At 40.0% G+C, this 12,495-nt stretch overlaps 1 long non-coding RNA gene across 1 annotated transcript in view; it reads right to left on the minus strand.

The window, feature by feature from the left end:
* LOC122688086 overlaps nt 1-12,495 on the minus strand; it is a 157,530-nt gene that overhangs the window by 23,739 nt on the left and 121,296 nt on the right. The window contains exon 4 of the long non-coding RNA XR_006339323.1: nt 6,016-6,086. This is a non-coding gene — a long non-coding RNA (uncharacterized LOC122688086). The remainder of the gene's footprint in view (nt 1-6,015; nt 6,087-12,495) is intronic.

A 12,495-nucleotide genomic window follows, 5' to 3' on the forward strand; every position in this document is an offset into this window, starting at 1 on the left:
TACAATGGTGGCCAGTAGGGGCTGCCAGGGAGAGGAAAAGAGGAACTGTTTAATGGGTACAGAAGAAGTTCAGCTGAGTCACTGGAAAAGACCCTGATGCTGGGAACGATTGAAAGCAAAGGGAGAAGGGGGCAGCAGAGGATGAGATGACTGGATAGCATCGCTGACTCAGTGGGCATGAACTTGGGCAAAATCCGGGAGACAGTGAGGAACAGGTAGATCTGGCGTTCTGTAGTCCATGGGGTCGCAAAGAGTCAGACATGACTTAGTGACTGAACAATAATAGCAAAGAGTTTAGATTTCCAAGATGAAAATGTTCTGGAAATCTGTTTTATAACCATGTGAATGTACTAAACATTATTGAACTGTATACACTTATAAACAATAATGATGGTAAAATTTATGTGTTTTTTTACCACAATAAAAAAGGAGATCATAAATCTACTGTTTTTACATTTTAAAACACGATTATATAATATCGGATACCTTGACTAGCGAAATCCAGAATATATGTAGACGGACTTTGTGAGAATTATACCAGTACACTGTACCAAGCAGTGCATGGCAATTTAAAAAAACAACACACAGAAGAGGTAATGTTATCAGACTACATATCATCAAGTAATACTGACCTAGAAAATGACTTGGATGGACTCAAGATTTCCTCTCTCATGTATTCTATCATAACATATTTGAAACCTCTTTATGAACGAAGTATAAACTCATTAAGGAATATAATGAATCTGTTGTTTGATAAATCAGATTTCATAATTAAATTCAGGAGGAAAAGAAAGAACAGAATAAAAGCGGGAGGGAGGGTAATAAAGCCTCAAAGCCAAATATTTGGAAAGAAAAACTTAAAACTATTTCTGCAGAGCACTGTCATCTGAAAGACCCACATGGCAAATGACATGGAACTTTAAAAAGATTAGGAAGAAGACAAACTTCCTGAAATCTAAGTTACAGTTCTAGAAGCTCAGATATTTCATTTTTTATAAAAGAGAACCAGACTTACTCGTCCTGCATTTTCCCCAGAGGCTTATTCAGCTTTGGAGGAGAGCTATGTTATGTGCTTAAAATGATCAGTATGAATATTGACTTCCAGAAAGGCGAGAAGTTTGAGATGAAATAGGGAAAGAGCTGCATGCTTCGCACAGCACAGCATTATATTTGCTGCCATGTGTGTGTGAGATATGTTTGGTGCAAAATGCAAGTCACCAAAGCGAAATCTGGGAAAACGCCTCAAGTCTGTTAGAGACGTGTGCTTAGGGTACCTGCTGGAAGCATTTAGGTTTGAGAAGGAAGTGAGAATTAAGAGAGCTACTCTGACAATGGTGTCTGCATGGATCAAATTTAGGCAAGGTTAGTTCTACCAGAGACCAATCTATTCATAGAACTGCTTAGAAACTCTGAAACAATTCTCCTTTATGTAGTCGTTCTCCCCCAAAAAGCAAAGAAAATGGCTAAGAAAAAAGATTGCTGATAATAAACTGCTTTTTGCACCACAGAAAGCATGTCTTTAGCCTTCATAGAAGGTTATAAAGTTATACCTTGGTGGGGTTGGGGGGGCAGGATAAATGAAAATGTGGAGATAGTAAACGCCTTTCTTGAATGTGTGATCTATAGAAGCATCCTTTGGCTCTATGTATTTCTCTTCTTTTTATCTATTAAATAGTTTCTTTACACTTTCTGTTTAAAACTAAAAATGGTTGTTCTTTTTTTTCCTGGTAAAAAAAAACTCAGCAAATGATTGGTTGTATTTTTTGTTTTGATGTAAAGACTTGTCATGACGAGATGACACAACAAAGCAGCTACTTCACATTCTGATATTAAAGACTTAAACATTTGCTTTCTGTTGCCAAAAAGACACACAGAACCGTAAAAGCAGACCATGACTTTTACAATTATGACTTGAATAATGGTAGGAGTGTGAGAATATCTGAAGATATTTTTTTTTTAATCTGCTCTTTGTGAAGCAGGTAGAGACCTCTAGTGAATTTAACCTGAATTTATTATGCTTTTTACTTGATCACATTGTGTTTGGAAATATAAGTTGTTTTTCAAGTAGCACTCAGCAAACATATGTTAAAAATTCAGTTCTACTAAAAGGACCTACTGTATAGCACAGGGAACTCTGCTCAATGTTATGTGGTAGCCTGGATGGGAAGGAGGCTTGGGGGAGAATGGATACATACATAGTAAGGCTGAGTCCCTTAGCTGTTTACCTGAAACTATCACGACATTATTAATCCAATATACCTCAATATAAAATAAAAAGTGCAAAAGAAAAAACAATCCTTTCCCTAAACTAGTGTGTTATAATCCTATTTGAGTATGAGTTTCTGTGAAACATATAAATGGCAAAATGCAACATTATGGCAGATTATTTGTGGTTATTGTGGAGGGTAAACCATCTACTTTGTGGAGTTCACATGGTTTTTATATGCAACTGTAATAAACTATACCAAATCAACAACAAGAACAAAATTCAATTCTAAATATCTGTTGAAAACTGGATTTCTACCGAAGGATGCTTTCCTTTTAGAATTTTATTCATCTTTCTCTCCCTCCTTTTTTTTCAATTGCTGAAAAGTTACCCCTGACGTCCAGGACATTTTCTAGTGTCCTTTCTAGGAATTACAGAAGTGGAAGAATTCATTTACTTCTGTCCCATACATGCTAGCATAAACCTTGGTGTGTCTCTACTCAGGAGTGAGCTCTCCTGCTCAGAGTACGCGCATCTCCATGTGTTCTGGGGAGCAACCGACAGCTGGACTGAAGAGCAAAAGAGTAGCAATAACAGTAAGGCGTTATTACTATCGTATTTGCAACTTTTTGGTATTTTCTCTTGTGTGACTTTTTATTCTGCCAACAACTGTGTGAATTAGGCTGGGCATATGGTGAACATCAAAATGTTTAAATGCCTTAGGTGGCACACATATGTAGTCATTGGGAAGATGGGATTTCTAGATCTGATGAGAATATGGACTTGGCAGAGCATAGGGAATATGGAGGGGGAGCCGGCACATGCCAGGTAGGCACGCTTGCCTGCACCCGGGTACCTGGACACTCAGGAGATCTCTCAGATAATCTGCAACCTTGCTGGGTCCCTCCTCAACTCAGCTGGGAAGTTGGCATATATCCATCCCTGTGTTTGCACTTCTGCAGTAATTGCATTATTTACCCAGAATTCCTCTTCCTCATTACTTGTCCCCCTTGCACACCCGCGCCGAGGGCATGGACCGGCCCTCCTGAGGCTGGGCCTGGCCACGCGGTTGGCTCTGGAGAGCAGGAGGTGGACGTCAGGGTCCGTGCGCTGCTTCTGCTCCCCGGCCCGGGGAGGCGCTGCCTGCTGTGGCCTCTGCCAACTGTCCCTCCCGTCTGGGAGGGTCTGCTGCTCAGGACAATGGGGATAAATGAGCCTCACTGGATCCACCCTGAAGCTTACAGCCAGCCCGCTGGCCTCAGCCAAGATGGGTTGATTCTCAGATAACCCACAGAAGAGTGTGCGTGAAAAAGGAGTGCTACTGCAGTTCACTAGAGTTGCGGTGGGCTGTACTCTATCGCTAACTGATGTATCCGGTGGACTATCAACAGTTACGAAACATTTTCTAACCCATCTAGGCTTGTGAACCTGGATGTAAAAAGTCTCTTGCCTTCCCTGTTGTTGAGTTATGGTAAATTAAAGCAGGCTTTTGAACTCCCCCAAAATTAGCTCAGTAATATCCTTTGCTACCTAATCAACAGTGATGTTAAGATCCTGCGGTCATAAATCACCATTTTCTGCTGACCTTCACTATTCATCTTTATAAAACAGAGAAGGCAATACTTCTTAAATCTACCTTTTGGAGTTCATTTATTCATTTGCTAGCTTAGTCAATTAACAGTTATTGAGAACCTATTATTTTTCTAGAATATACAGTGGTGAATATGATAAAGTCCTTAATGACAAAGGTCTCTGACCTACTAGGTACTATAGAAAAAATGTTACTTTCCCATATAATCAACACAGTAATGAAGTTAAGTTCTTAATAATATAGGTATACAGTGGAGAATATGTCAAGCAGAAGACAATCTTTGAGTTGAACCTTAAAGAATTAGGGGAAGGGGAGGGAGCCAAGGTTATGTTCGCACAGGCAGAAAAAAATAATAGCTTTATACTGGATAAAGCTGTGAAAACAAACTAAACTAAGCAATCAAAGTTAATATAACCAATAATGGCACAAATGACTTCTTCCACCTCCGCATCTGAGGCACTGAGAACAACTAGAATTACTTATATGGCATTTTTGACTAAAAGTGCTTAGCCTGACCCTAATCAAGAGGGAAAAGAAGACAGATCTCAGTTGACAGACAGTCCACAAAAATAACTGGCCTGTGCTCTTCAAAAGTGTCAGTGTCACAGAAAACAAAGGAATGTTTATTGAGGAAGTGCTCCGGATTAAAGGAGATTGAAATCATGACAACTGAGTACATTTGCTGTATAGGATACTATTGAGATAACTGGCAAAATCTGAGTAAATTATACAGAGTGTCTCATAATATCATGTCATTGCTAATTTCCTGATTTTTAAAGTTGTATTGGAGTTGCAAAAAGCCATGTCTTTGCTCTGAAGTAAACACTAAAGTATTTAGAAGAAAACAGCTAAACAAATGTGCATGAATGTGTGGGATGGGTAAAGTAAATGTGGTAAAATATGAATATTTGAGTAATCTGCATAAATGGCATATGGGAATTTTTCTTACAACTTTTATGAGAGCCTGAAGTTATGTCAAAATAAAGCAAAGCAAAACAAGGCCAAAGAATGAGAGAAAGGATTGAGCCTGTGTACAGAGATGACAGAATTAACAGTACTGAAGAGTACAACTCAAGTCATGGGTACCTGCCAAAGCTTGGATGACCAAAGGGTCTTTTATCTGCATTGCAGATGCAGCATTTATCACTGTAGAGGTAGAATACTAACTTTCCTGCCTAAGAACAAAACCCATAAAACCTGAATAAGCTCTTTGGACTGTACAATGTCAGCTTCCTGATTGTGATATTGTACTATAATGATGTCAGATGTTACCACTGGTGGAGGCTGAATGAAAAGTATCTGACACCTCCCATACATATTTTTTTGCAATTCCCTGTAAATGTGTAATTATTTCAAAGTAAAATTTAAAAACTGTCTTTGTAAACTTTAGCCAAAGAAAGAACAAATCTCATATACTTTTTCAACCTCATACTAATATGAATAACTTCATGTGCTGAGATTTTTATCTCTAAACAAGACTCAGAATTTTAAAATTTATGCTAATAAACAATTTTAGCAGTTTTCAAATTTAGTATAAATTTCCAAAAGCCATTTCTCTAATATTCCCTTTTAAGGTGCCAAGATTCTCTCCTTGACCAAACTCTAACCAGGGTCCACTGAACTCTCTTTTTAACTAGGCCTCCAGCCTGACCTTCAGAGACCTGAACAAACACTAACATAGTTTCTAGCAGCTCAAGGCTGCATCCCTGGGAAGACTTTAGCCACCCCTAAAGCACTTGCCTGAGAAAATTCAATGCTGCCAAAGAAATCCACTGTTTCAGCCAACACCCAGAGATTGGCCTGCGTCTCTCAGTCTCTCTGGGAAAAGTGGAGCTAAACTTCGACTTTTCAACAAGCACCAGTTAGCAAACCCTCATGGATTTCACATGGATCAATCCCTAGGCCTGCTTTTTGTAATATTTCATTTATCAGACTCTGTTCACCAAGCCCCTGATCGCCCCCTCTCTAAACCCACATTTTCTCCCTAAAATGCCCATTCGCCTCTGTACACATCAAAGTTGAGTTCAGTTCATGCTAGACTCTATGGCAAATTATTACAGGTTAAAATCTGTCCTTACCATTTTAACTAGTGTTCCACTGTGTTTATTTTGGGCAAAGGTTAAATTTAATTTTATTTGATCTGCAGCGACAGCAATCAAATTTGCCATAGAGGCATCAATGTTTGAGAAAATCTCAAGCGAAATATATAAAGACTTACTGTTATGGACCATCTCTTGTGTGCACCAGACGTCTGCAACTGTTTTTTCTCATCCGTTGCTCATTAGAGCCCTGTGAAAAGAAAACAAACAACAACTTAGAATGTGAACTCAGTGTATCTATATCCAGGGCTCTTGTTTGTTTTGTTCTGCTTGTCAGGTTGTGCAATATAAGGCATTGTTAACTTCTAAGGCAGCTCAGTATTACATAAACGAGCAAATTCCAAGCATAATGAAAGATTCTGACTTGATTTTTGATATCTGACTGCTAACAGCTTTTAAGCCTCACCCCTCTCTCCTCCCCTTGTATATCCAGACAAGATGACATAAAAGTCTGGGTGCTTTCTCTCTTGGTACCAAGAGGAAGTTCATGCCACTCAAAAAACCCCCACCCGCAAGGGACTGGCAACCCACTCCAGTATATTTGCCTGGAGAAACCCATGGACAGAGGAGCCAGAGGGGCTACAGTCCATGGGGTCTCAAAGAGTCGGACATGACTGAGCAACCAACACTTCCACTTTCCTGCCATTCCAGCCACCATAGAAACCCCCAGGCCAGGCTTTCTTCTTGCTTTCTCAAGCCTCTCTTTTTTCAGCCCATGTGGGATGTCCTCTCTTGCAAATGTCTTATAAACTGTTCGCACCCTGTTGGTGTGTGGATGGTACCATCAGTCGTAACATCCAAACCAAATTTTTGTAGGGGCGTCATCTTATTCCTTGAGTCGCCATGCAGAATCATTTAAATATTTAAATGTTAAAAAAATATTTTAAAAGAGTGTTTTCAGTTCATTTAATATTAAAATCATAAATATAACTTGTCTCTAGGGACTTCCATGGCAGCAGTAGTTAGGGCTCTGTGCTTCTATGGCATGGGGCCTGGGTTTGATCTCTGGTGGGGAAACTAAGATCCCGCATGCCATGTGGCATTGCCAAAAAAATTAATTAAAAAGAAAAATAAAAACTGTATATTATTAAAAAGAAAACTTATGTCTAAAATAGAGTCTACAATTAGTAGATATGTAGTTAATATAAATGTACCAGAAATCACTGAGTATGTTGATGTTGACAGTGTCCATATTGCCCAATAACTGGACAAATTTCAATTTTTGTTCTCAAAGATGCAAAGATTTCTGGTTTGTATAAGTATCTCGGAATGAACTTCATGTGAAAATAACCCATTTACAGAAACACATTCAGTGTGTGTGTTCTCCTGGGGGAATATATATTTCTTTAGGGAGCTTAGCAATGGTTATGAAAACAATATAAAATCTGTCAGTATTCCATTATAACCCTATTTTATACCTTCATTCCTAATAAATATTTTGCACTCATTACTAACTTCTGACTTTGGATAAAGAAAACCCGAAATCATGAAATGGTGGTAACAATTTTCAGTTTAAAAAAATTGCTTAATGTTTCTTAGGAATAACATCTCTTCCAAGAAAAAGAATTGAAAAAAAGTTCATTAAAAAAAAAGCTAAAAGTACATAGTGTCAGAAAAACAATTCTTTCACATTCTATTACAGAAAGACAAATAAACTTTTATACAGTCCTTGTCTTGGCATTCTCATAAATGCACATTTTTTAATGATCACGTTGAATGAGAAATTTAGTAGAAAGTAAAATTTTATACAGAAAGTTAGTTTCACATTTCAGTATTAACAGAAGTCTTGTAATAAATTCTCAGACCACATTCAAATAGGAATTCCCATAAAAGGAAATACCACTGTTCAGAAGTAGTGTAAGAGCCATTTGCTGTAATTTTCCCCCTCATAATAGGAGACAGTTTGACTACCTGTTCTTTATACACACGATGCAACAAATATGGATACTCTTCTGTTCAACCATAGTATGGAAAAGCCCTCAATGAATGTCCCACTTAGTATGAGTATTTAAATTACTATCTGCTAGTATATTTTTGAAGATTCAGCCACAGTATCTATATTAAACAATCTAAACAAATTCTATTCTCTCCTCTGAGAATTTATGTTATAAATCAGATCATATTCAAACACATGAGTGGGGTAAAACAGTGCGAAAATAGCCAGAAAACATGTGTAAATGCTGTTCATGAGGGTGGAAAGTTTTAATGCTTTACTTCATTGCTGGACAGTGCAGCGTCCAACAGGCCACTATTATTTATATGCAGCTATAAAGTAAATCAAGCAAAGTGCACCAAGGGAAATAGAAATACTATATATGAAGCCACTGAGGAGCCATGAATAATTTCCATTTACTCATTCAAAATTTTATCAAGTAATTATTATCCATGTTTTAGATGTTTGAGAACAAAAGGGGTACAACGTACCACAGCTCAAAGAACTAACAGTCTAGGAGACAGAAATCTGAAGGCCTTCTGCAGTGTCACATGATAAGTTCAGTGATGGAACTGTATACCAAATACGGAAGAAATAGTTCACTTTGCTCTAATGGTTTAATAAAGAAACTGAGGAAGATTCTAAAGCTTGTGATGCAAGAAAGGGAGTCACGGAAGAGGGGAGAGGGGGTGAGACATGATCGAGAGGGAACGGCATGTTGAGAAATCAAAATATGGAAGCTCATGATAAGACTCTGGATGATGTGATGAGCACACACTCTTGGCAGTGACCGCTGAGAGCTGAGACTGCCAACAATGGGGGAGACCCTCTAAGAAGGATAGACCTGGAGGTCACATTTCCTACATAAGCATGGGGTGGGGGAGGACATATGAGTCAGGGTTTGGTGCCAGAACTAGAGAGAACTCCAGGCATCTTAAGCAGAAAGGTATTCAATACAGTAAGTTAGATATTTGCAAGATCTGTAGAAGGTGCAAGGAGTTTAATCTCTCGGAATTATCCACAAAACGACACAGAACAGAAAACAGAACTACTGTCTCTGAGGCCACACACTGGAGTCTTGCTGGAAATAAGAAGCTAAAACTGAGTCCTCTGCCACCACTTGTCTTAACAGCCGAGAATCCTTGTAATAGCCATTGTCTGGTGCTGGAGGAACTCAGTATTTCCATGAACTTGCTTGCCAGCAGCACCATCCAAAACCTTCAGGAAGATGGGACTCTGCTCATTCCTGTCTTCCTAATTTCTCACGATTGCATCCATCCACAATCCTAGCATTAAAGGAGTCTGAAGAGTGTGCCTGTTAACTCGGCAACCTTCCCAGATACAGATCAGGTATAACGGAGTTTGAGCAAACCAACAAGAGTATCCAGCCAAAGGCTATTAAGAATTGTATGCAAAAACCTTAGATATTTAAATTTTTTATTATCTCTTGTCAATGTAAAAGTACTGACATCCTAACAAGGGCACAAATTAAAATAGAAAAGTTTTACAAGTATATTTCAGATTTGAGGGGTTATTTACATATGGGAATTGGTTGCTATGACAAAGAAGGGAAATTTATATCTTATATTTAATTGGGAAGCCTTGGGGCTTCCCAGGTGGCTCAGTGGTAAAGAATCTGCCTGCCAATGCAGGAGATGCAGGAGACATGGATTTGATCCCTGCATTGGGAAGATGCCCTGGAAGAGGGTATGGCAAGCCACTCCAGTACTCTTGCCTGGGAAATCCCGCGGACAGAGGAGCCTGGCAGGCTACAGTCCATGGGTCACAAAGAGTTGGACACGACTGAGCATGCATGCAAGAAAGGAGATTCTGAGAGTTCTAAAAAGAAGATCCTTGGAAAACAAAGAAGAATAATTATTTTTAGCCCTGGAGAAAAGTAGAAAGGAAAGGAGCTGAAATGCAGAATGAAGAATTAAGGGAGTCATAAGAATACACTTGGCTGGCTTGAAAAGGCAAAAGAAGGGAGGGTAACTGCCTCTCCAGCAGATGTTCCATCCTAGGAGGGAGCTGGTGTTTATGCCTCACACAGGTTAAATACTTAAAGTGGTCGATGAGGATATATCCCCACATAGGACATCTCCCAGGACCACGGGAACCGGGATATGGAAACACTGTCAGCACCATTTGTAGAGAAAAGGTGTCAGTGGGAATGGAATGGTCAGCCTAGAAAAGAAGTAGTAAATGCCTCTGTGTGAGCTGAGCCCTGAGTAAGCAGAAGGGGATCCAGGGAACTCGCTAGAGAAGATTTCTCTCCATGCAGAGGGAACATTACAGGCAACTTGCCCAACACCTTGACTTCATTCACACACATCACTTACTGCCCCTTGCTCTAATCTGTAAGCCACTAAGCCATCTTTGGGGAAAAAACAAAAACAAAAAACTGATCTTCCGGTACTTTAATACCAGGATGGGAAGGCAGTGAGAAGAGGAAATCCCCTATTATGAACATACCTTTTGCTTTCTACAAAACTTTGTTATTGTTGTTCAGTCGCTCAGTTGACTCTTTGCAACCCCATGGACTGCAGCCTGAGGCCAATGCCTAAGGAGCTCTCATTTATGGATACACAACGTTCAAGTGTCCAGAAGGGAGAGGCTGAGAGTCAGATACTGGAGAGCAAGGATTAAATCTTGAGAGTCTAATGTCCTGCAAACAGCTCTATCTGCATCTCCCACAACTCTGAAGGAAGCCAAGGAGGTTCAGAGATACTGCGGTTTCTCTGATGTCATAGTTAAATTATTCTGCCATATGTTCTACAAAGTAGGATTTACCCATGTCTTTGATAGGAAGGAAAGTCTGGCAAGTGTCTATTGAAATAGAAAGTGAAATTAGGAGGACTCTCATCTCTCTGTTAGTTTCCTTGTGTAAATCCCAAAGAATGCCCACATGCAAAGGCAGCTATTTTATCCTAAATACCCCATGCTGATCTGATTTTTGCCATCTTAGTCATGCTTCCATACACCTCCACTGGAGTGAAATATGATAGCCAAATACCCACAACGATCTATGAGAGGAGTTTCACATGCATCTGGGTAGTACTGAGTGAAAACAAGCATTGCGTCCTTTGAGTAACTGTCCTGCCTGATGGAGGCAATGCCAAAGTATTCAGTTGCTGCATCAGTGTTTGCTTCTATCAACCACTTCCTTAAAATATGCAAACACTCCCTTGCATCAGGGCTCCTCAACATATTTCATTCATTCTTCATGAATTTCTTCCCAAAAATGTGTGCCGAATTCCTATTGTGGGCAAGGCAATGTGGTGTACAGAAGACCAAATTTGGTATGAAAGACATGCCTTTATGGCTGTGTGTGTGTGACAGTCACATAGTCATGTCCAACTCTTTGAAACACCAAGGACTGGATCCTGCCAGGTTCCTCTGTCCATGGAATTCTCCAGATAAGAATACTGCAGTGGATTGCCATTTCCTTCTCCAGGAGATCTTCCCGATCCAGGGATTAAACCCGGGTCTTCTGGCTTCCCTGGTGTCTCAGACAGTAAAGAATCTGCCTGCAATGGAGGAGACCTGGATTTAATCCCTGGGTTGGGAAGATCCCCTAGAGAAGGGAATGGCTACCCATTCCAGTAGAATTGTCTGGAGAATTCCATGGACAGAGGAGCCTGACAGGCTGCAGTTCATGGGTCACAGAGAGTCAGACATGGCTGAGCGACTTTCACTTTCACTCCTGCATTGCAGGCAGATTCTTTACCATCTGGGCCAGCTAGGGAAGAGAAATAAGGAAGGCATAAAATAGTTGTTAGATGAGGAGGATAACGAATGATAAACATCACAATGAAAATGCAGAAGGAACTGATACTTCCACTTAGAAAAATGAAGAGATCTTGCATATCGTTGAAACCATGAGGATTTGTTGTTGTTCAGTTGTTCAGTCATGTCTGACTCCTTGCAACCCCGTGGAATGCAGCACATCAGACTTCCCTGTCCGTCACCATCTCCTGGAGCTTGCTCAAACTCATGTCCATTGAGCCAGTGATGCCATCCAACCATCTCATCCTCTGTCATCCCCTTCTCCTCCTGCCTTCAATCTTTCCTAGTATCAGAGTCTTTTCTAATGACTTGGCTCTTCACATCAAGTGGGCAAAGTATTGGAGCTTCAGTTTCAGCAAAAGTCCTTCCAATGAATATTCAGGACTGATTTCCTTCAGGATTGATTGGTTCGATCTCCTTGCTGTCCAAGGGACTCTCAAAGTCTTCTCCAACACCACAGTTCAAATGTATCAATTCTCTGGGGCCCAGCCTTCTTTGTGGTCCAACTCTCACATCCATACATGACTACTGGAAAAACCATAGCTTTGACTAAACAGACTTTGTTGGCAAAGTAATGTCTCTGCTTTTTAACATGCTGTCCAGATTTGTCACAGCTTTTCTTCCAAGGAGCAAGCGTCTTTTATGAGAATGGGCAACATTTAAACAGGCACAAGTATAAGACTTTGCAGATTCAAGAGGAACATGGGTCTTTGTGGGGATGAGTGAATCACTCATTTGACTGGTGGGTAGGATGCAGGAAAAAGCAATCGTGAAGCCTTTTGGAATGTTTGCAGGTAGGTTTGTTTGTTGCTGTTAGGTGCCCAGAGTGAACGATCGTGTGGCATCATTTAATGATGCTTCAATGATACCTTTGACAATA

The sequence above is a fragment of the Cervus elaphus genome, chromosome 32, assembly GCF_910594005.1.
Source record: "Cervus elaphus chromosome 32, mCerEla1.1, whole genome shotgun sequence".
Lineage (NCBI taxonomy): Eukaryota > Metazoa > Chordata > Mammalia > Artiodactyla > Cervidae > Cervus > Cervus elaphus.